Source organism: Canis lupus, chromosome 11, assembly GCF_011100685.1.
Source record: "Canis lupus familiaris isolate Mischka breed German Shepherd chromosome 11, alternate assembly UU_Cfam_GSD_1.0, whole genome shotgun sequence".
Classification (NCBI taxonomy): Eukaryota; Metazoa; Chordata; class Mammalia; order Carnivora; family Canidae; genus Canis; species Canis lupus.
In genome coordinates this window covers 11476422-11502587 of record NC_049232.1, presented here as the reverse complement: position 1 = coordinate 11502587, position 26166 = coordinate 11476422, and the positions used below count along the sequence as shown (strand labels likewise).

General features: G+C 35.1%; 1 long non-coding RNA gene across 5 annotated transcripts in view; it reads left to right on the top strand.

Annotated features, from left to right (window-relative positions):
- Positions 1-26166, top strand: part of LOC106559531 — a 450184-nt gene that overhangs the window by 332294 nt on the left and 91724 nt on the right. For 4 of the 5 annotated variants that reach the window (XR_005366568.1, XR_005366569.1, XR_005366567.1 and 1 more), the window contains one exon: positions 2791-2939. This is a non-coding gene — a long non-coding RNA (uncharacterized LOC106559531). Of the gene's footprint in view, positions 1-2790; positions 2940-5513; positions 6941-26166 lie in introns of those variants that run through there. The other variant, XR_005366571.1, reaches the window with a different exon arrangement.

Here is a 26166-nt window from a genome sequence, read left to right as displayed (position 1 = left end):
CTACATCTCTTAGCATCTCCTACAAATTATTCAGTTTGCACCCAAACTCTGCAAAAGTGTCTTCCGTTTTCCCTCTTGTGAATTATAATTCAGTGGAGTGTTATGCTGAATTATCCAGGGGAAAAATGATAATGACTTATCAATATGTAAATATAAATCCTGGGAAGAAAGCCAATTTGGTAATTCTTTCTTGTTGAATGAAAAGGATATTTAAAAACTCCAAGAGGAAATAAGGAGAATTGCGCCTCTAGAAACCAAAAAGACTCCTAAATTATAGGCCCATAAATCCTTACTAACGGAGGGAAAAAAAAAAAAAAAAGAACACACTTGATCACAAAATCACTCACAGGGTTTACTTAGTGAGATGGCTTGGTCTCTGCCATGGGCTGATTTGTGTCTCCTACCCCCCACAAAAATATGTTGATGTCATAACCCCTGGTCCCTGGAAACATAACCTTATTTTTAAATAGGGTATTTGCAGATATGATCAGGTCCATATGAAGTCATTAGGATGGGCCCTAACAGTGTGATTGGTATCCTAGTAAGTAGGGAGGAATTTAGGTACTGAGACCCATGGGGAAAATGTCAAGGGGCTGACAGAGGCAGAGATCATAGTGATAGAGCTACAGACTAAGAAACAAGAATTGTGGCCACTACTGGAAGCTGGGAAGATGCAAGGAAGAATTTCAGAAGGAGCATGGTTCTGTTGATAACATGACTTTGAACTGCCAGCCTTCAGGACTGCAAGAGAATCAGTTTCTGTTGTTTTAAGCCACCCACTGTGTGGTATTTCTTCTGGTAGCTTTGTGAAATTAATACAGATTTTGGTACTGGGATGCTACTGTCAAAAATAACCAAAAATGTGGAAGTGGTTTTAAATTAGGTAATGGCTAGAGGCTGAATGTGATTTTGAGGCACTTGATAGTTAAAAAAAAAATCTAGATTTTCATGAAGAGACTTTTGGTAGGAATATATCTGGCAAGGGGTTAGTATTCAAAATATATAAATAACTCATGCAATTCTAATGCGAAACAAGCATATCAATAATCCAATTTAAAAATGGGCAAAGTAACTGAATAGACATTTTTCCAAAGAAGACCTACAGATGGCCAACAGGTACATGAAAAGATGCTCATCATCACTGATCACCAGGGAATTGCAGATCAAAACCACAGCGAGATAGCACCTCACATTTGTTGGAATGGCAGATATTAAAAAGAGACAGCAAGTCTTGGCAGGCATGTAGAGGATGTGCAATCCTTGTTCTCTGTTGGTGGGTATGTACATTGGTGCACTGCTATGGAAAATGGTTTAGAGGTTCCTCCAAAATTTAAGAATACAACTACCATATAACCCAGCAATTCCACTGGGTATCTTTCTGAAGAAAATAAACAGTAACTCAAAAGAATACCTGAACTCCCATGTTCATTACAGCATTATTTAGAAGAGCCAAGATGTGGAAACACTTAAGTGTGTTTCGGTGGAGGGATGGATAAAGAAAATGTGGTATACATACACAAAATGGAACATTATCCAACTATAAAAAAGGAAGGAAATCATGCCTTGTACAATAACATGGATGACCTTGAGGGCATTGTGCAAAGTAAGTCAGACAAAGACAAATACTGTATGATTTTATATGTGGAATCTAAAACAACAAAAACAGAATTCATATACATGGCAGATTGGTGTTTGCCAGGGATGGGGGTAGGAAGTGGGCAAAATGGGTAAAGGGGTTCTAAAGGTTCAAACTCGCAATTATAAAATAAATTAAGTCATAGGCATGGTGACTGTAGTTTATAATACTCTCTTGCGTATTTGAAAGTTGCTAAGAGAGAAAATCTTAAAATTTCACACCATAAGAAAAAAAAATGATAGGACTGTGTGTCGATGGTTATTAACTAGACTTACCATGTGGTCATTTTGCAATATATGCAAATATGGAATTATTAAGTTGTACACCTGAAACTAATATAATGTTATGTTAATTACATGTCTATTAAAAACCCCTAGAAATAGAAAGTTGCTTAACATAACAAATGCCATACATGACAAGATCACAGCTAACGTCAGACTCAAAAGTGGAAAGTTGAAAGTTACAGGGTCAGGAACAAAGCAATTGTTCCATTCTTACCTTTTCTAGTCAACATATGACCAGTTCTAAAAGGAGGCTAAATATTTATCCCCAGGAGTCAGCCTCTCTTTAAATTCATATTAGTACCTGTAGGGGTCTTTTAACACAATGGTTCTCAAGGTGTGGTTTAATGATTAGCAGCATTAGATTTACCTGGGAGCTTGTTAGAAACACAAATTCGTGTGCTTCCCCCACCCCAGGTCAAGTGAATCACAAACATTAGGTATGAGTGTCATCAATTGTGTTTAATAAGCTCTTCAGGTGAACTGGTTTCACACCGTCTGTCTCTGGCAACCCCTAATGCCAGAGTATAAATGGAGGATTTCAGGGTGGGGAGTTAAGTGATAGGGCACAAAACTACATGTTCTGGTATTTGTTTTTATAAATTATGGACAGGGGAAAAGGCTACGGAAACAAGGGATAGTGAAGCACTTGATCCAAAAGTTAAATCAACCACACTGACACTAGGAATAGGGTCCGATTTGTGAGCACAGAAACCAAGAATCTCTTGGTGATTGTTATCCATGGAGCGAGGATCAGTACTTGGTACGTGGTAAACTTTCACATATACTTGTTAGACTAATGAAGGCTAGTTTTAACACAATATGGGTTATTCATTTTAAATACAAGTGGGGTTTTTTTTTTTTTTTAAACAGTCCAGGTCTCTTGCTGCACAGCAGAGGGAAAACCAGAATGAATACTCCCTGGAAAGCCGGTCTGAGAAAAGGCACCCCAGAAGGGGGCTCGTTCAGGTGTTGCATTTTCTTCTCTGGAGTTTGTCCACCAAATACATCACTTCACTCTGGTAAGAAATGAATGAAGATATGTAAGACGCAAAGATTTTTGTTTGTTTTAGTGCAATTCCTAAAATAACCAAAATTCTGAAGTAAATTTTTCTTAATCGTCGGATTAAAAACTGCTTTTAAGAACTATTGGAATTCGATACATGGTCACATCATATCTATAAAGTGTACAATTTAAGTTTTATTCTGTGTACACATCTGGGAAACCCTATCGGTTCAATCAAGAAAATGAAATGTCCAACCCCCAAATTGTCTTGTGCCTATTTGTCATCACTTCCTCTAATCCCTCTCTGCACCTCTCTATCTCTGGACAACTGTCGATCTGTGTTCTGTCACAAGATTAGTTAGAATTTGTAAAACTGTATGAAAACAGGATTCTAGAGTATGCACAGTTTTTTTTTTTTTTTTTGGTTTTGCTACTTCCTCTTAAAATAATTTTGAGATTCACCCACATTGCTCTGTATTCAGTAACCAACTCCTTTTTGTGGAGAAGTAGTTCATTGTAAGACTATATCAGCACTTCTCCATTTATTTTTATTGCATATTTGAATTATTTCTAGGTTTTGGCAGTTATAAGTAGAAGCAGTATCAACAGATGTTTTCATTTATCCTGAGGGAATACCTGCAAGTGTAATTGCTGGATTGTATGTCACTTGTCTGTTTCACCTTTTAAGAAGCTGCCAAAATATTTTAGAAAGTGTTTCTTTCATTATTCGTTCCAGTGTTTAAGAGTTGCACTTTCTTCAAAATCTTGCTAGGTATGATGAAGCTTTTAAAATATTCGTCATTTTAACAAGTGCGTGCTATTTTCTCAGTTTAAATTCACATTTCCTTAATTACTAATCTTGAGTATTCTTTCACCTGCATGTTTGTGATACTGTATTTACTGTGGTGTATTAAGTATTTAAATATTTGGTCCAGTATTTAGTTTTTTAGATGGTCTATGTAGAAATCCTTTATCAGATATAGAACTTGGAAATGCCTTTTTTTTTTTTTTAATGGTCTGTATCTTGTTTTTCATTCTTATAGAAGTGTTCTTTGGAGAACAGGAGTTGTTAATTTTCATGAAGTGCAATTTATAAATATCGCTGATTGTGTTTGCGTGATTTTTTTTAATTTTTATTTTTTTACTTATGGATCACAGTTGGCTGCTTGTATCCCTAGGGATTTTGTAATTGGATGCCTTTATGGATTTTACTTTCTTGAGTGCTAGATACTTTTATATTTCTATAAATATTTTGGTGCTCTGTGTAGAGATGCAGTTAGGTTATTTGGAAGCAGTTGACTCTTTGGGGTCTCCTAAATTTTGTTAGGTAAGGCTAGGACAGTGCCTTATTTAGAGACAATGTTAACCTGTTCTGAGGTAAAACTGAATCCTGTATATGTGCCTCTTGAATGGAAAGGTTTTCCACACTGACAAGGACATTTTTACTTTAATGCTTTAAGGTTCTTAAAGGTGTTAGGCACCCAGGTTCTTCCTGGGTGTTAGGCAATTTCTTCACATGTGTGGGTGATGATGCTCTGTAGATTTGTAGACTATTCTCTCTTTGCAACTCTCCCCTTTTTGCTAGGTAACCAAATTAATTCTACCTGCCTTGGTGTCTCCAGACTTCCAGATCCCTGTGCTTAACTGGGGGAGATGACTGGGCTCTGGCTCTTCTCTCTACTGTGGTGAAACCATGGGACTATGATCTGCTCTCTGGGCAGTAAACTGGGACGGTAAAGGGGATTATTTCTTTTATTTACCATTTCTCTGATACCTTAAGCCTTGAACTCTATTGTTTAGGATTTCCTTCCCTCCCCTCCCGCCCCAGGCAAAGGAGGACTTTCATAACCTTTACCCTTCTTCCAAAAGTGAATGAACTCTTGAATTTCTAACACTAAAAATAAGAGGAATTCGAGTCTTGTAAATAATACATATGATTTCATAGTTTAATTATGTACTATCTTGTTTAATTGACTTACAACTAACAAAGATAAGCAATGATGGTAGGTCTTTTACATTAAAAACAAAAACAAATAGCTGTTGTAATCTCACTGAAGTATTAGGTGTTTTGATCTTATTCACAAGATATACAAGGCTCTGAAAAAAATATATATAGGAAAAAGTAACAAAACTATTATACTTCGTGCATTTTCAGGAATATAATTTTTCATAAATCAGACTTGGAAGAAATGGTATTAGAGGGATTGCAGCTGTTGGGGAAAACTAGAGAAAACAAATCATACTTAGCTTAACACAGAGGAATAGAAAATTCAATATTACTTTTTATGCTAACTTTTCCTGTGGCATATGAGCATAAATCCCTCCAGCTCAGGGCTTCCTGGTGGTAACACATATAGTATGTGTGCTACAAATGTGTGATGGATATGTTTGGGATTTTGATCTCTGTAATGCTTGAGATAGTCTTACGGAGTCTAAAGAGACTAAAATTGATACAACTTCTCTAGCCATAATCAGCCTCAACTTACCAGATTTTGTCTTATAAACATTATCTTTCACTGTGTGTGCCATGTTGTGGAAAAGGCAGGACCCACGACTCCAGCAGTTAAATGTTTTCCTATTTATCTTCTAGAATGCTGTGCACAGTTGATACATGTCTTGCTTTTCTTCAAGGGGTGACTGATTTGATTAGACAAGGAATTGACCCAGCGGAAAATAGAAGAATGAGCTTTCTGTCACTGTCCTTACTTCTAAACTCAATTGCTTTAGGGAGATTTTATTGTTAAAAGGAAACTTTCACGTGTCTCTCTTGACTAATAGACTTCTATACTTGTAGAAGGAAAAAAATAGAATGTGAATCAGTACTGTATGTACTTTAAAAAGAAAACAAAACTCCTCTTCTAAATTTTCCTGAAAATAATTTAATTATTTTAGAATGAATTGGATGGTATGTACAAATGTTTAAGTAGTTTACTATGTTACCTTAAGAGAGAAAACTGGAACATAGGTTTTGCCATAGTGATGATAATACCTACCTATACCTTCTCGTCTTGACTATATAAGGATTCCATAATCTGGAATTCACTGTACCTGTTTTCACACAAACTTTGATATCACATGAGTGACAAAAATGGAAAAATACAGGAAGGGGATTTTTTATTTAGTAGAGGGAGAAGTCAGCTGAGTAGGCAATTTTACATCTTCTGGCCCTTTTTTGTTTACAGTGACCGTATAGGAGCCATGTAACAGTATACCTTTTGCTTTCATGATTGGTTTTTCAACTTTATTGAGGTATAGATGGAATATGATAGACTATAGACTACATATATTCAAAATAAATAATTTGGTGTTTGTGTATATACATACATATATATTTATATGTACTCAGTAATCCATCACTATTATGAAAATAATGACTTTATCTGTTACTACAAAGTTTACTTGTGCTTCTTTGTAACCCCTGAACCACTGAACTTGCTTAAGACCCTTAGGGATCAGCTTTTTTGCCATTTTAGATTAGTTTATATTTTCCATAATTTGATATAAGTGTAATCCAACAGTATGTACCCCCTTCTATCTGCCTTTTCCTTCAGCATTATTATTTCAATTTAGCAATGATGCTGCATGTACCATTAGTTCATTTATTACTGAGTCTTAGATCCTTTTCTGGACATTTTGTAATTCATTGTTCACTTGTTGATGGACATCTGGGTTGTTTCCAGTTTGGGGCTATTACAAATAAGACTGTGATTAACATTTGTGTTACAAGTCTTTATAAGAACACGCATTTTGATTTATTTAAAAAAATTCTTTTTTTAAAATTTATCTTAGAACTATATTGCTAGGAGTGGAATGGCTGGTTATACGCCAGGTGTATGTTTAACTTTTTGGAAAAAAAAATCCAAACTATTTGGCAAAACTAGTTGTGCCATTTTACATTTGCAGTAATAGTGTTTGAGTGTTTAATTTGCTCCATATTTTTTCCATCCTACATTGTCTTCCTAATAACACACATTCTAAAAGGTGTTTGCTGGTACCTCATTGTGATTTAATTTGCATCTCAGCAATAAATAATTATGAACAAGTTTTCTTGTGGATAGTTATTAGTGTATCTATTTTGGTAAAGTAAATTTTCAAATGTTTTGTATATATATTTTTAAAGATTTTATTTATTTATTCACGAGAGACAGAGAGAGGCAGAGACACAGGCAAAGAGAGAAGCAGGTTCCATGCAGGGAGCCTGATGTGGGACTTGATCCCGGGACTCCAGGACCACGCCCTGGGTTGAAGGCAGGCACTAAACCGCTGAGCCATCCAGGAATCCCCCTGTTTTGTATATTTTTTTATTGGTATGTGTTCTTACTGTACTTGGAAAGTTTTTCAATATATATATTCTGCATTACAAATGTTTCTTCAGGTATGTATTTTCTCATTCTGGACTTGATTTTTGCTAAGTGGTTTTCAAAGAGCAGATACTGTTAATGTTGCTGAAATACTATTATTTTTTTAACAAATAATGTTTTTTCTGTTCCATTTAGTAACTATGACCAATCCAGAGCCTGAAAAAGTTTCATTTATGTGTTCTTTGTGGAATAGTACAATGTTTCCAGCTTTTATATTAAGATCTATGATTGATTTTGAGTTGATTATTTTACATGGTGGGATTAGTGGTGGAAAACTTTTGTTCATATAAATATCAAATGATTCCAGGAATATTTTTTTGAAAATTCTTTTTCATTAAATTGCTTGTATAACTTTTTTGGAAACCAATTGACTCTAGATGTGTCCTTTTATTTTTGGACTCCATTTTCTGTATATCTGTCTTGATGCCAATACTGCACTGTATAGTTGCTTTAAAATATTTCTTAAGGGGTAGCCCTGGTGACTCATCAGTCTGGTGCTGCCTTCAGCCCAGGGCCTGATCCTGGAGACCAGAGATCGAGTCCCACATCAGGCTCCCTGCATGGAGCCTGCTTCTTCCTCTGCCTGTGTCTCTGCCTCTCTCTCTCTTTCTGTGTCTCTAATGAGTAAATAAATAAAATCTTAAAAAAATAAAATATTTCTTAAAATCAGGTAGTATGAATCCACCAACTTTGTTCTTGATCAATATTTTTTAAATGTATGAGTCCTTCACATTTTTACATAAAACTTACAATTCCTTTATCAGTTTCTACTAAAAAGTCTGCTTGGATGTTGACTGGGCTTGCACTGACTCTAAAATAGTTGGGAGGAAAACGGACATTTTAAAACTGTTGAGTCATCTGACCTAGGAATAAGGTATAACTGAATTTCTTACATTCTTGACTTTAGTTCAATATTTTGTGGTTGACAAAGAGGTCTTCCCCATCTTGTGTAAATTTTATCTTAAGCTTAAGAAGTGAGCTTATCCAATAACACTTTGTATTAGAACAATTTACTCTTTTTTTTTTTTAAGGTTGTATTTATTTATTCATGAGAGACACAGAGAGAGAAAGAGAGAGAGGCAGAGACACAGGCAGAGGGAGAAGCAGGCTCCATGCAGGGAGCCTGATGTGGGACTCGATTCCGGGACTCCAGGATCATGCCCTGGTCTGAAAGCAGGCACTCAATCACTGAACCACCCAGGAGTCCCTGTATTAAAACAATTTATTTTTTTTTATTTTTATTTTTTTATTGGTGTTCAATTTACTAACATACAGAATAACCCCCAGTGCCCGTCACCCATTCACTCCCACCCCCCGCTCTCCTCCCCTTCCAACACCCCTAGTTCGTTTCCCAGAGTTAGCAGTCTTTACGTTCTGTCTCCCTTTCTGATATTTCCCACACATTTCTTCCCCCTTCCCTTATATTCCCTTTCACTATTATTTATATTCCCCAAATGAATGAGAACATATAATGTTTGTCCTTCTCCGACTGGCTTACTTCACTCAGCATAATACCCTCCAGTTCCATCCACGTTGAAGCAAATGGTGGGTATTTGTCATTTCTAATGGCTGAGGAATATTCCATTGTATACATAAACCACATCTTCTTTATCCACTCATCTTTCGATGGACACCGGGGCTCCTTCCACAGTTTGGCTATCGTGGCCATTGCTGCTATAAACATCGGGGTGCAGGTGTCCTGGCGTTTCACTGCATCTGTATCTTTGGGGTAAATCCCCAGCAGTGCAATTGCTGGGTCGTAGGGCAGGTCTATTTTGAACTGTTTGAGGAACCTCCACACAGTTTTCCAGAGTGGCTGCACCAGTTCACATTCCCACCAACAGTGTATGAGGGTTCCCTTTTCTCCACATCCTCTCCAACATTTGTGGTTTCCTGCCTTGTTAATTTTCCCCATTCTCACTGGTGTGAGGTGGTATCTCATTGTGGTTTTGATTTGTATTTCCCTGATGGCAAGTGATGCAGAGCATTTTCTCATGTGCATGTTGGCCATGTCTATGTCTTCCTCTGTGAGATTTCTGTTCATGTCTTTTGCCCATTTCATGATTGGATTGTTTGTTTCTTTGGTGTTGAGTTTAAGAAGTTCTTTATAGATCTTGGAAACTAGCCCTTTATCTGATATGTCATTTGCAAATATCTTCTCCCATTCTGTAGGTTGTCTTTGAGTTTTGTTGACTGTATCCTTTGCTGTGCAAAAGCTTCTTATCTTGATGAAGTCCCAATAGTTCATTTTTGCTTTTGTTTCTTTTGCCTTCGTGGATGTATCTTGCAAGAAGTTACTATGGCCGAGTTCAAAAAGGGTGTTGCCTGTGTTCTTCTCTAGGATTTTGATGGAATCTTGTCTCACATTTAGATCTTTCATCCATTTTGAGTTTATCTTTGTGTATGGTGAAAGAGAGTGGTCTAGTTTCATTCTTCTGCATGTGGATGTCCAATTTTCCCAGCACCATTTATTGAAGAGACTGTCTTTCTTCCAATGGATAGTCTTTCCTCCTTTATCGAATATTAGTTGCCCATAAAATTCAGGGTCCACTTCTGGATTCTCTATTCTGTTCCACTGATCTATGTGTCTGTTTTTGTGCCAGTACCACACTGTCTGGATGACCACAGCTTTGTAGTACAACCTGAAATCTGGCATTGTGATGCCCCCAGATATGGTTTTCTTTTTTAAAATTCCCCTGGCTATTCGGGGTCTTTTCTGATTCCACACAAATCTTAAAATAATTTGTTCTAACTCTCTGAAGAAAGTCCATGGTATTTTGATAGGGATTGCATTAAACGTGTATATTGCCCTGGGTAACATTGACATTTTCACAATATTAATTCTGCCAATCCATGAGCATGGAATATTTTTCCATCTCTTTGTGTCTTCCTCAATTTCTTTCAGAAGTGTTCTATAGTTTTGAGGGTATAGATCCTTTACATCTTTGGTTAGGTTTCTTCCTAGGTATCTTATGCTTTTGGGTGCAATTGTAAATGGGATTGACTCCTTAAAACAATTTAAAATAATGTCTTGCTATATATGTACATGCATAAAACTGACCAATAAAACTTTCTGATGCTCCCCTAAATCTGACTGAATCTTGATTCTTAACATGTAAAAAGCCTTATTTTGGACCTAATGAAGTTTAAAAATAAAAAGGTATTAAAATCCTTTCAAGCATCTGTCATGAGCTTGGAATTTTTTTTTTTTAATGCCATATTTAGTTGCCCTTTTCTAAACTGTTGGAGAATTTTTAAATTAAACATTTCCTAGTTCTATATCTTTTTTTGAGTTCTCTCCCTGTAGTGTGGAATACAGATGATAGTATGATTTTTGTGATAAGCTACTAGCTTTCATTAAAACCTCAATAATTAAGGGTTTTTTCCTAAGTATCTTCGGCAAGTAAAATTTTAAGTCCTAATATTTTATTACTTCAAGGAATCTTAGGACTTTAAGTTTTTACTTAACATTTTATATAATCAAATTTACATAAAAAATGATAAAAAATTGCATGTTCATTAGAATAATTTGCTGCCTGCCCTTTGAAACTCAGCTTTTTTTTTTAGTAGAATTTGATTGATTTAATATAATTTAACTTTACAAAATACATTTAAATACAACATAGGTTTTGAAAATAGATCTTTGCATTGATTCCTCACATGAAAAATTGCGGCAGTGCAAGGAACACATATGCCATGAATAACTGGAGAAAATTTCTCTCAAAGTCAGTTTTTAGTTTCTATCTTGACTAATATTTATAAGCTTTACGTTGTCTGAGGAATAACACAAGTCACATGTTTGCCAGTTACATAGCTCATGTATGTCACCTTGTATCACATCTGGAGTCCTGTTGTGCATAGGATTAACATTACTCAGTTGTGTATATATGGAATTTAACATCCAAACCACATCTTGATGTTTCACAGTGTATTATGACCTGACTTCTTTTATTTGCTATGGCCAGAAGCCATACTGATTGCCTATAAGGCACAGAATGTAAAAGTGATCTGCTACATATTACTCTGCTTTAATGAATATAAAATCAAGGGAGATTTAGAAAAATATTCTCATGGAACAAATAATTAGTACTTGTTTGTATATGCTACTTGTTAATAAAGGCCTAGATGCAACTTTGTATAACAGAAAAGTTACAGACTTTGGCTCAAACTAAAGTGAATTTAATTTCCATTCCTCCCACTGAGTCATTTTTGAAAAGTCATGCAGCCACTACAATGATCAGATTCCACATCTGTCATTTGGGGGCTAGTACTTATGGGATTAATGTGAAAGTTAACTGGCAAAATAAGCAGTAGTCGAAACTCCTGTAATGTCAGGGTTTATCACATAGACCCTTCCTCTATTCTAGTTTATTCAGGCTGTTTTTACACATTTATTTTAGAAGGAGAGAGAAGGACAGCAAGTGTGTGCATACAAACTAGGAGAGGGAGAAGGAGAGGGGGAGAGAGAGAATCTGAAGCCGACTACCCACTGAGCCCGTGGCAGGGTTTGATCTAATGACCCTGAGATCATGAACTGAGCTGAAATCAAAAGTTGGATGTTCAACCAACTGAGGCACCCAGGCACCCTCATTTGGCAGAATTCTAAATACTCTGATAGAGAATATATTTTACTTCTGTATCTAATGACTTATAATCTAGACAATATAAAATATGTATTAACATGCTAAAAATGTGTCACAGTTAAATATTGAGGTAGAGAATATAGATACTTAGAAGTTTTTCGGGGGGGGGGGGTCAAGAAATAAAGAAGCCATAGTTTTAGGTATACTTAGAAAAGATTCAAGTAAAGATGGTACCTTCATACAAAATGATAGTGCCTTCTCCATTCTTTCATGTTATTTTAAAAAATGAAAAGACATTCAAAATCACTAATCATGAGGGAAATGCAAAGTACAATGAGGTGTAAATTGGTCCAAATGCTATGGAAAATGATATGGAAGTTCCTCAATAAATCAAAAAAAAATTACTACATGATCTCCCAATTTCCATTTACAGGTATAAGGAAATAAAAATAGACTTTCAGAATGATAGACTTATAGGCTTATTGCAGCATTATTTACAATAGCTGAAATAGAACTATTTTAATGGGAATCAATGGATGAATGAATAAAAATATATATGTGGTGTGTGTATACATTAGAATACTCTTCAGCCACAAGAAGGGAGGATATCCTGCCATTTACAAGAACATGCATGAACTTTGAGGGAATTATGCTAAGTGAGATAAGTCAGACCCAGAAAAGCAAGTAGGTACTAGATCATCTCAGTTAGCTTTAGATTCCACAAAGGATAAACTTGTAAAAAGCAGTAAAACATTATGAGGGGATTGGGAGGGGGGGTAATAAAATTGATGTTTAATGGTGCAAACTTGGAACAAGTAGTAAATAAGCCATAGAAGTCTGCATGTTACATGAATATAGACAACAATATTATAATTATACAATATGGTAGTGGTCCTAAATATTGCTATAACCACAATCATTACAATAAATACGTTATCAAAAGAACATGTGCTACACCTTAAAATTATACAATGTTCTATGTCAAATATGTTCAATAAAAATGAAAAAATTAAAATTAAACTCATGAGTCACTGATCACTCTATACGTTAAAATTGGTAAGCAGATCTAAAATCTGAAAATAATGAGGAATAGAGAAAACTGGATCAAATAAGTAGAGAATGTTTGTAGATCCACTTAAAACCCTCAGTCAGCTTAGTAAGATCCTAAGGATTCTAAACAAGGAATATTTCTTCATCTGTAGTAGTAAAGTATTGAAGCTTCATTATTAAAAATAATGACATTTATTAGAAATAAGAATTTTTAAAATTCTGGAATGATCTGGTAATGTGAAAGATTGACAGAAATAGGATAATAAGGAAAATCACATAAATGCCATTTCAAGTGCAAAGAGATTGGTTTCCATTGCCAGTAGTGTCCAAAGATCTCTGGAGAAAAAATTTTTGACTGAAAAGCTATTGCTTTTCCCCCAAAAGACCCCTTGTCCCCACAAAAGATTTTTAGAAAGCCAGGGAATAATTGTTAACTTCATTGGTGCCCAGAAAGTATAACAAATAGAGGAGACATTTGCCCCAAGAGAAAAGTGATAGAAAGCATAAGAATTTTCTGACAGCATTTGGCAGAGGATCATAATATGGTATATTTCTGAATGAAGTGTATGGTAGTATAATTCATACCGTCTCTTTGTTCCAGATGTTAGTTGAATATCATCCCGCTTTGATGAACTGTTGGAAATTAAAAAACCCAGAGGCCGTTATTTTGTTGAGCATTTTTTCTTATTTTCTGTTGGTTATTTGGATTTCTTTTTTGGGGAAAATGTGTATTTAGTTCATTTGGCTATTTTTTCATCAGATTTGTTTTTTTGTAACTGAGTTTTAGGAATTCTCAGTTTTGTGGCTACTAACCTCTTGTCTGGTACATAGCGTTTGAAAACTTTCTCCCATTTTTTAGGTAGCCTTCTTGTTTTGTTTCTTTGCTGTCCAGAAATTAAGTTTGATGTAATCCTATTTATTAAATCTTGCTTTTGCTGTGTTTTTGGTGTCATCTCCAGAAACTCATTGCCAAGACCAATGTTGAGGAATTTCTAGAGGATTTCTTCTAGGAGTTTTGTGGGTTGGGTTTCAGGTTTAGCTTCTTGATCCATTTCAAGTTAATTTTTGTGGGGCATTTATCCATTTTTTTCCCCCACACTATTTGCTGAAGAGACAGTTTTTCCCCATACAGTGTTCTGTGCTCTTTTGTCAAATACTAGTTGACTGTATATGCAGGGATTTAATTTTAGGCTCTCTGTTCTGTTCACTTGGTCCTGTGATTATTTTTATGTCAGTGTCATAGTATTTTTATTACTAAAATAATATATTGTCATATATATAATATATATGACATATATTATATATATATTATATAATATATAATAATGTCATATAGTTATATATAATATATATATATCATATATAATAATAATGTATTGTCATATAGTTAGAAATCAGGAGGTGTCCTGCCTCCACATTTGTTCTTTTTCTTCAGGATTGCTTTTGATATTTGGGGTATTTTTTGATTCCACACTAATTTGAAGATTTTTTTTCCCTACTTCTTTGAATATGTTATGTTGTTTTGATGGGGATTGCATGTAATCTACACATGGCTTTGAGTAGTATGGACATTTTAAAGTTACTAATTGTTCCCATACATGAATATGGAGTGTCTTTCCATTTGTTTGCATTTTTTTCAAAATCTTTTTCATCAAAGTCCTATAATTTTCACTCCCTTTGTTAAACTAACTCCTAAGTACTTTATTAAAGTCACTGTGAATGAGATAATTTTCTATGTTTCTTTTTCAGATGTTTGATTATTAGTATATAAAAATGCATCTGATTTCTGTATGTTGATTTTTATGTCTTGAAATTTGTTTATTACTGTCAGCAGTGCTTTGATTAAGTATTTGGGATTTACTATATACCAATCATACCATCTTCAAATACTGACGGTTTTACGTTTTCCTCTCTAATTTATTTGCTTTTTATTTCTTTGTTTTGCCTAATTGCTCTAGCTAGGACTTCAGGACTATAGTGAATAAGAATATTGAGTGGGCATTCTTGTCTAGTTCTTGATCTCTATGAAAAAGCTTTCCCTTTTTCTCTGTTAAGTATGATGTTAGCTGTGGGTTTGTTTTAGGAGGTCTTTATTATGTTGAAATATGTTCTTTTATGCCTAATCCGTTGAAGGTTTTTATCATAAAAGGATACTGAATCTTGTTAAAAGCTTTTTCTGCAGCTACTGATGATGATCTTGTGAGTTTTACTGTATGGTCTATTAATGTGATATATTACATTTTATTGATTTACTTATGTTGAACTAGCCTTGCAACCCAAAGATAAATCCCATTTAGTCATGCTGTATAATCTTTTAATTATGCTCTTGAATTTGGTTTGCTAGTATTTTGTTGAGCTTTTTTACATCTATATTTATCAGGGATATTGGTACAGTTTTCTTCTTAGTGTCCTGATTTGGCTTTGGTATCAGGGTAATTAATGCTTGCCTCATAGAATGTGTTGGGAAATATTCACCCCTATAAAAATTTTTTAAGAGTTTTTTTTTTTTTTTTAAGATTTATTTAACTCAGAGAGAGAGGATGCACATGCAAGTGGAGGTGGGGGCAGAGAGAAAGGGAAAAAAAGAATCTCAGACTTAGCACTGACCATGGAGTCCAACTTGGGGCTCGATCTCACAACCCTGAGATCATGAGCCGAACTAAAGTCAAGAGTTGGATGCTCAATGAACTGGGCCACCCAAGTGCCCCTCCCCACCTTTAAAATATTTTATTATTATTTTTTGTTTTAGAGAGAGAGTGTGAGCGAAGAGGGAGGCAGAGGGGAGAGAGAGAAGGAGAGAATCCTCAAGCTGACTCCCCTCTGAGCATGGAGCCTGACTAAAGACTTGATCTCAAGACTCTGAGATCATGACCAGAGCTGAAACCTAAAGTCAGTTGTTTAACTGACAGAGCCACCCAGGCACTCCTTTTTGGAATAGTTTAAGAAGGATTTGAATTAATTCTTCTTTTAATATTTGTTAGATTTCACCAGTGAAGCTGTTTAGTACTGGGTTTTGTGAGATTTTTATTATTACTCATTCAATCTCTTTACTCACTATTCAGATTTTCACTTCTGATTCAGTGGTGGTAGGTTGTATGTCTCTAGAAATTTATTCATTTCTTCTGGGTCATATAATTACCACATAGCTGTTCATGGTAGTTTCTTTCCTGTATTTCTGTTTATCTGTTATAAAATTTACTTTTTAATATTTTGATTCTTCTCTTTTTTTCCTAATGTAGCTAATTTTGTATATTTTTTGAAAGAACAGCTTGTAGTTTTGTCTGTTGCTTTTCTAGCTTTATTTTTCTCTGATCTTTATTATTTTCTTCTTTTTGCTAAATTTAGCTTAATTTTTCCTTACTTTTCTAGTTTCTTGAGATGTTCCTTAAGTTGTTGACCTGAGACCTTGTAAATTTCCTAATACATGTATTTATTGCTATGAACGTTCTTCTCAGAACTGCTACTACTCCTGCCCCCTAAGTTTTGATATGTGTATTTTTGTTTTTCATTTGTTTTGTGGTATTTTTAAGTTTTCTCTTTTGATTTTTTTTTTTTTTGACCATTTCATTGTTCAGGAGTGTCTTCTTTAGTTTCCACATATTTGTAGATTTTCCAGCTTTTCTTTTGTTTATTTATAGCTTTATATCATTGTGCTCAGAAAAGATAATTGATATGATTTCAGTTTTCTTAAATTTACTAATATTTTTTTATGTCCTATCATATCATCTTTCCTGGAGCACGTTCGATGAGGATTTAAGAAGTATATAGACTCTACTGCTATTGGATGGAATGTTCTAGATATAACTAGGTCCATTTGGTTTAAAATATTGTTTAATTCCAATCTTCAAATTGATTTCTGTCTCACTGGTACATCATTGCTGATAGTGGGATATCTTAATCACCTACTAATATTGCTGTCTATGCGAGTATTTCCTTAAAATATTTAGGTGATCTCATCGTGGGCATGTATATATTTATGGTGGCTACATCATCTGGTTGTATTGACCCTTTTATCATTATATAATGACCTTTGCCTCTTGTTGTCATTTTTGTCTTGAAGTCTTTTCATCTGGTATACTATGGCTATCCCTCCTTTCTTTTGGTTTCCACTTGCATGGAATATTTTCTTCCAGTCCTTTACTTCAAACCTGTGTGTGTTCTTAAAACTGAAATGAGTGTCTTTTATGCAGTGGATAGTTGGGTTTGTATTTTTTTTAATTCATATAGATATTCTCTGCCTTTTGATTGGTGAATTTAATCCATTTACATTTAGGGTGATTATTTTTTCCTTTGAAGCTTTTTTATTTTTGAAACTCAATTATCAAATGCAGGCATTTGTGCATTTACTTTTTAAAAAATTATACTTATTTTTTCTCTTGAATATAGTCAACACACAATGTTACATTAGTATCAGCTGTATAATATGATTCAGCCTCTCTATACCTTAAGCTGTTAAGTTCTGCTCCTCAGAAGTGTAGCTACCCTTTGTCACCATACAGTGTTATTATGATGTCATTGATGGTGTTCCTATGCTGTGCCTTTTATTCCTGTAACTCTTCATTTCATAACTGGAAGTCTGTATCCACCACTTTCCTTCATCCATTTTGCCCATCCTCCCCCATAACCATTGGCTTGTTCCTTGTATATACAGGTTATTTAGAGTGATTATTGATATGTAAGGACTATGACTACTGTCTTATTGTTTTGTTTTGTATCTCCATTGTTTTTTGCTCTGTGTCTCCCTACCTCTGTAATTGGTGGCTTTCTATAGTGATGTGGCCAGTTTCTTCCTTTTTTTTTAAATGTTTCCTGAATCTACTCTAGATTTTGCTTATGATTACCATGAGGCTTACATAAAACTCCTCACAGGTAAAATATTCCATTTTATATTGATGCAACTTGTCTTTGTTTGCCTATAAATGCTCCACCCTTTTACTCTGCCCCTTTTATCTTTGTGATATCACATCTAATCAGTTTTTATGCTGTTAATTCATTACTAAATTACAGTAGTTAGTGTTTTTGTTATAGTTGTTTTAATGCTCTTTAACCTTTATAATATAGTTAATTGGTTAGCACACCATTATAATATGCAGTTATGGTTTTCTAATTCTATTTTTCCCCTTTACCATAGTGTTGTGTACTTTCACATGTTTTTCATGTCATTACCATTTTTTAAACTCCTTGTGTTCATTAATTTTATTGTGAGTTCATTGAATTGCTTTTTCTGAGTTTTCTTAACAGTGTGTTGAATTTCTTCATAAGAACTATTTTGAATTTTTTATCAGTTAGATTGCAATATTTGGTGCCTTTGACTTCAATTGCTGGAAAATTAGCATTTTGTGACACCATATTTACTTGATTATTTTATAGTGCCTGATATGTGCCTCCCCACCCCTGCACTTCTGATGCAACAGTCCCCTTCCTTTGCTAAGAATTTATGTTTACTTTGTTTCTTAAAATTCAGCAGGTTGGTTATTAGAAATCTTTCTTCTGTTTTCCAGAAGGAGGTGCTATAGCTCAAACTTGTGTTTTTTTTTTCTATTGGAGCTGGCTCTCCTGGCAGCTGAGTGGAGGAGGTGTGGGCTTGGTACTAGAGCTTTGGGGGTGACCACAGCGCTGAAGGGGGATCTTCCATTGGGAACTCTCAGAGGTTCATGATGGACTTCTGCTTAAATCTCAGCAGTGAGAGAGAAACTTGTTCTCTCAATGCCCTTTGATATTCTTATCTGCCTTTTTCCTTCTCCCTTTCCAAGTCAAAGTGGTCCCTTCTCTGCAGTCCAGGTGCTACTAAAGAGAAATGGGTCAATGCATCTACAACCTGAACAACTGAGACAACTGGGTGGTTACTCACCACTTTGGCTTTTTGCCTCCTTTGCCAGAGGGGTAATCTCAGATGCCACTGGAAGTTCAACATCTTGCATTGTCACTCTGGGGAGGAGGGAATAACTTGGCAAGTTATTTCATCTCTTCTGTCTCAAAATTTCTCTTTGTTTTCCTCTGATGGCTTACTGGATTCCCCTATCAGGCAGGCTGCATCTCCAGAAATTCTGTATACCCCATGGATATCTGCCCAGTTTTCTATGCTCTTAGCTCCCTGTTTCCAGATTGTACGGAGCTGGGGTAGACAAGCTCAGCAACTCCCTTGGCTCCAAGCTCCCACCAAAGTCCTGTTTACCCACTTTTGTATAAACAGATGTATAGGAACTCTTGGATGTCATGGTATAATTTGCAGAGGAAGTTAGCTCTGGTTATGAATATCCAGTTAATTGTAAATCAAGGGGAGAGAAAAAGGAATGCCTCATGCCATAATAAAGCTGACATCACTCCCCTACTGGTACTTTGTGTGTGTGTGTGTGAGGGGGGAGGTTTCTTCATAAGTTAAAGTTTAATACATTTTATTGCTTTTTTTAAAGCAGTTCTTGGTTTTATTGAAATATTATTTCCCCAATTTCATTGAATTTGCTCTTGTTGTTATTACTCCTTTATACTTATTTGAGCTTTATTTATGTCTATTTCTAGTTCCTTCTGGTAGAAGTTTAGAACACTTATTTGAGAACTTAATTCTTTTTAATATAAGCAATGATGTAAACATTCCTCTAATTACTGCTTTACCTGTATCTTATATTTTGATCATTAGAAAATATTATAAGGAGAATGAAATATCTTTTATGATTTCTTCTTTGACCCTTGAGTTATTTATGGTACATAAGTGATAACTGAAAAGTTCTGGAATAGTCTGATATTGATTTCTAATTTTTTTGTTAGGGGACACATTTTTCTATCTTTATGAATTTATCAAAAATTAATGGTTTGTCTTAGTGAATATTGAATATTCCTTATGTACTTGAAAGTATATTCTGCTCTTGTTGGATGGAATGTTTTTTAAATGTCAAGTAGATCAAGAGGGTAATTTTGAAGACTCTAAGGATGATAGTAACTTTGCTTATTTCTCCTTTATTTTTTATGTTTTGCCTTTTAATAGGATCTGACAATCTCTTCCTTTAATGAAAAATTTAGGCTATTTATTCCTAATGTAATTTCTTGTGTGGTTGACTTCAAACTTAACATCTTGCTTTTTTATTTTCTGTTATGTCTTATCTGTCTTTTCAAACTATTTTCATGTTTTTTTTTTTGATAAATTGACTATTTTATTGACCCAAGTAGGTCTCTGCTGTTGATTAAGTAAACTTTAAGTTCTAAAAATTGCTTTAAAGTTTACACTATACATGTTTAGTTACCAGAGTTCATCTTCAAATAATATTGTATGTTGTGTATATGTAAGAATGTTAAAACATTTCTATTTTCTCTTCCCATTCTTTGGCTTTTTTTGGTCACTCGTTTTATTGTATTATATGTAATAAATTCCACAATGCAGTGCTACTATTTATGTTGTGGAGATTCAGTTCACTTTCAAAAAGTCAATAAGAAAAAAATTTACTTTTGTGTATTCAGCATTTCACCGTTTCCACTTTACTCTTTCTGTGTACGAATACAAATTTCCACTTGATGCCATGTCACTAGTTCATGGAAAACTACTTTTCATATTTATTACGTCACAGGTTTACTGAAAGGAATACTTGAAGCATTTTTTTTTTTTTTTTGCTAAAAACATGTTTATTTTTATCTTTGTTTTTATTTGCTTTTACACTTTGATGTCTGGTCCAAATTAAACTTAATTTTTAGTAACAGTTTTAGATTTACAGAAGGAAAGCATACAGAGCACTTCCATATATCCTCCATCCCATTTCTCACTGTTATTTATACTTTACATTAATGATTCATTTGCTATGAACCAGTATTAATAGTAATAAAAGCCCATACTTTATTCACTTTTTAAAGCTGTTAGCTAATAAACTTTTTCTATTCTAGGATCCCATCCTAGACTACATTACATTCAGTTGTTAGGTCTCTTTAGGCCCGTTTTAGCTATTAATTTATCAGACTTTATTTAATTGTTTTTCATGTTATTGGCAGTTTTAAAGAGTAGTGGTCAGGTATTTTGTAGGATATGTCTCGATTGGAATTTATCTGGTTTTCTCATGATTAGACTGGCAGTGTGAATTTTGGGGAAGAAGACTATAGACTTAAATGCCACTTTCATCAGATCAGTGATACACGATATTTATCATATCAGTCAACATGATATATAAAAACATGACCTTAAGCACTATTAATTGTGGGACCCAAGGAATTTAACAAAAATCCCCTACACCTGGACAAGCAGAGCAGAACTAACTCCATTTTGTGCTACACCCGCCATCTCATGTATAACCCCCACATAACCGGCTTCTTGCTTAAGGCACTCCCCCACCCTAGTCAAGCTGCTGAGCACACCCTAATCGAAACCGGCTCTTAAAAAAAAAAAAAAAAAGGAAACCAGCTCTTATAGGAATGTAAAACTCCTAACTGCCAAAGAATGTAAACCCTGCCTTTTGCCCGCCAAACCTGCGTGCCAATTCTGACCAGAGTGATAGGCTAGTTCAAAAGGTCACTATAGGGTAAATTGTAATTCAATTGGCCACCTGCGTGTGGACCAACCTGACTGTGCAACTTTGTGTGTGTGTTACAATCTTATTGGCCACTGGCCCCTATAAAACTGCTATGCCTCTTAACCTTGGGGTCCAAGGTCCTGCTCCTCTGTGTCAGGTATACTTGAACCCAAGCTTGAGCTTGTTAATAAACCCTCATGTACTTGCATCAGTGTCGGCTCCTTGGTGGTTTCTCGGATTTGCAATCTTGGGCACAACATTAATGTAGTTTTGGCCATTTTCCATTGTAATATTATCCTCCTTCCCAAACTGTATTTTTTTGAAGTATGTACTACATGCAACCTCACAGTTAAAAAGTGGGGAGTTATATTTTCATCATTGAATACTCATGGATATTTATTATGTACATTGGATTATAAGCCAGTACTATTTTTTTAAGTGCTCCAGCTTGGACTGTTGGGGGATCTTTCAGTTGATTCCTGTGTTTCTTTCATATATCCACTTGTGTGTGTGTTCATGTACATGTGTTGAGCACTTCTGTAATCCTGGCATTACAGATTTTTTTTTAATTTATTTTTTATTGGTGTTCAATTTACTAACATACAGAATAACCCCCACTGCCCGTCACCCATTCACTCCCACCCCCCGCCCTCCTCCCCTTCTACCACCCCTAGTTCGTTTCCCAGAGTTAGCAGTCTTTACGTTCTGTCTCCCTTTCTGATATTGCCCACACATTTCTTTTATTTAACAGCTCATCTGTTAAATTTCTTGCCCAAGTTCTAGTGTTGGACATTTCTCCAAAGAGTAGAGGTCCCTTTAATTGCAGAATCCTATTAGAAAATAAGACTTAAGAACTGGGAGAGCACATGGCTCCTGCATATCTTTCCTTTTAAGTTCTCTCATCTGACAGAGCAAGGGAATGTATGTTTACGAACCCATGTATAAATACATACCTATAAATATTTCTTGATGTAGTCCTCTGTATCTGTATTAAAGTAAATGTGAGTTTATGTCTGTGACTGTAATCCATCACCACCTAGATCACTCTAGCCGCCTCCTTTAGCTTATTTGTAAATTCACACTCCAACAATGAGACACCTGGCTTCCACCATCTGCTGTTCATTTACTTAATTGTTCTTTTCCAGTATCCATATATAGCAGTTTCAGAATTAAGTTCTACCCCCATGTGACAGAATTGTTTTCAACACAGCTTGTCTGGTTTCTTTTGGTGAAATTTAAGGATTTCACTTTTTCCAGTTACATAGCACATCTTCTATCACCTTCTTCTGCAAGCTTGTTTAATATGTTTCCACAGTCTGCATTCCCTTTGGGAGTCCAGTGAATTCTAAATTTTTTTTTTTTTTTTTGTAATTTGTTTACATTAAGGTTTACACTTTGTGCTATCTTGATAGATTTGTGTTGTGTATCTGTTGCTCAAGTATCCTACAGAATAATTTGACCCTAAAACTTCACCTGTTCTTTGTGTATTCAACCCTGCCTCACTTCTTCCAAATTCCCAGCAGCCACTGATCTTTTTCCACAATGCCATATAATTTTAATGCTACAGTATGTAGCTTTTTCAAACTGGCTTCTTTCACTTAGATGAACTTTAAATATATATCACTCTCTCTTTATGATTTCACAGCTCATTTCTTTTTATCACTGAATAATATTCCATCATAGGAATGCACTACAGTTATCTATTCATTCACCTATTGAAGGACGTCTTTTCCGCTTCTAGTGTTTGGCAATTATTAACAAAGATGCTGTAAATATTTACATGCAGGCTTTGATATAGATAAAACTTTTCAAGTCAGCGGGGTAAATACCCAAAACACTAGTTTTGGGTCATATTAAATTTTATGAGACCACCAAACTTTCTTTCAGAATTCTTGTAATGTTTTGCATCTCCACTAAAAGTGAATAAAAGTTCCTTTTGCTCTGCATACTCACCAGAATTTAGTGTTGCCCATTTACTGGATCTGAGCCATTCTAACAAATGAGGTATTTCATTGTTTTAATTTGTAATTCCCAAATGCCAAATGATGTTGAGCATCTTTTCATATGCTTATTTTCCATCTGTATATTGTCTTTGGTGATGTATCTGTTGAAGCTTTGCCCATTTTTTAATTGGGTTGTTTTTTTTTTTTCTTACTGTTCAGTTTTAAGAATTCCTTATACTCTGGATTTAATTCCTTTATCAGAAATGTGTTTTGCAAGTATTTTGTCTCATTCTGTGCCTTGTCTTTTCTTAGTGGTTTTTTTGTTTGTTTGTTTGTTTGTTTTTTATCGGATCTTAGATTTCTAAAGAGCCAGTATGATTGTCACACAGTACCAGTTTCTTCCTATACCTTTCATCCCTTTCTAGGCACATGCTGCTTGGGGTGGTATTGAGTACAAAGTTCAGGGTGGGGCCAGAGGTTCTCAGTTCTCATAAAATGTCAGTCTTAATCATGATGTGTGTGCTTAAAGCCTAGTGATCATGTTTTTCAGCATTTCTTTTTCTCTCCTATTTATGGTGTACTTGTATTAGTTGGGGGGATTGAGTAGAGCATGTTTACAGCACTTGCCCCTGTCACAACAGTCTTTTGCCTTGTATCAGCTTAGGATCATGAGAACAAGTGCATTACCTGCCATTTCCTCAATTTATGGGGCATCAGAGTCAAGGAAAAATTTTCTTTTACCCATTCCTCAAATGATTGCCAAGTTTCAATTTGTGTGAGAGAAGGAACCCAGTTTCATAAGTGTCTTTTAGCAGCATCCTGTATATCTGTGGCCACCTCCAGTTTCCTGCCATGTTCATTTTCTTTTCTGCTAGCACTAGCTGAGACCTTTGCAATAAAGCTAGTGAGTAGTAAAAATCAAACATCCTTTTTTACTTGGTATCTCGGAGAATCTGACTGTCTTTTTTTTTTTTTTTAACTTTTTTTTTTTTAACTTTTATTTATTTATGATAGTCACATAGAGAGAGAGAGGCAGACACACAGGCAGAGGGAGAAGCAGGCTCCATGCACCGGGAGCCCGACGTGGGATTCAATCCCCGGTCTCCAGGATCGCGCCCTGGGCCAAAGGCAGGCGCCAAACCGCTGCGCCACCCAGGGATCCTGAATCTGAACTGTCTTAAACCAATTCACACAGTACCCCTAAAGGTTCATTAAAACATCGGGGTTTTTTTTTTAACATGTTTTTTATTTTGGGGTATCTTTTTCCTCTTTGTCGATGGGTGAAACAGTATATGTGTCTGGTCTTTCACCAGAGGAGATTGTTAGTACTGGGAATCCAATATACCAGGTGTCTGAGGACCTCAATTTCCTGATGGAAACCAAAATAATTTTAGGTATATTATTTGACTTTTCCTTGTTGTTAATGTGAGAGTAACACTCTTACATGAATTTTTTCTCTGCCTTTATTTATAGTATTTCTTCCGGTTTCGTTATGATGTAATAGATACACAACACAATGAGTTTAACTTATAGAACTTAATGGTTTGGCACATGTATCATGAAATGATGACCACAAAAGATGAATTGACATTTGTCATATCAGGATACCTGGGTGGGCTCAGCATTTTGAGCATCTGCTTTTGGCTCAGAGCATGATCCCCTGATCCAGGATCGGATCCTGCATCGGACTTCTTGTGGAGAGCCTGCTTCTCCCTCTGCCTGTGTCTCTGCCTCTCTCTCTTTGTGTCTATCATGAATAAATAAAAATCTTAAACCCCATCTATCATCTCATATAGATGCAAAATAAGAGAAAAAGAAAAAAATAGATTTTTTCCTTGCATTGAGAATTCCTAAAATCTCCTCTTAACCCCTTTTCTATATACCCTGCAGCAGTGTTCTCTATAGTTATCATCACATGGCTCATTATATTCCTAGTACTTATTTTTCTTATAACTGGACATTTGTACCTTTTGACCACCTTTAACCAGTTCCCTACCCCTCACTCCCATCTCTGGTAGCCACAAAATTGGTCTCTTTTTCTGTTTTTTTGTTTTGTTTTGTTTTTGTTTTTTATATTCCACATATAAGTGAGATCATACAGTATCTGTCCTTCTTTGACTTATTTCACTTAGCATAATACCATCATTATGGGGGACCTTCCATGGTGTCGCAAATGGCAGGGTGCAAATGGCAGGGTTTCTTCATTTTTTATGGCTGAATAATATTCTATTGTGTGTGTATATATATATATATGACAATGTTTTCATCCATCTGTAAGTGGACACTTAGATTGTTTCTATGTCTTGACTACTGTAAATAATGCTGCTGAGAGCATTGCAGTGCATCTATCTCTTTGACAGAATGTTTTCATTACCTTTGGATATATTCCCAGAGGTGGGAGCTAGATCTCTGTTCTGGATTTCTACATCCTGCAAGAAAGTAGAACTCTTCAGGTTGTTGGTTAACAATTAAATTTCGTAACAATTAGATTAGTGAGATGTCAGTAATTTGACAGTTATTGAAATTAGGACTTTTGACAGTTGGTAGATTATTTGCTCATTTTGAAAAGATGTATAAAAGCAGTATTACTATAAATGGTGTAAAGAAAGTTGGAAGAGTCTACTGAAAAACATGTATTCACATGCATTTGAAGAGCTGTGGCTTAATGTGTCTCATGTTTTTCTTGTTTACTAGGCAAATGTTAAATAAGGTTACATCTACACTGTGGAAGAAAATATAAATATGGAAAGAACAAGGGTGATAATGATTTAGATAAGCTTCCACATGTTGGTTAAAGAATGCAAATTAGAGTATGCA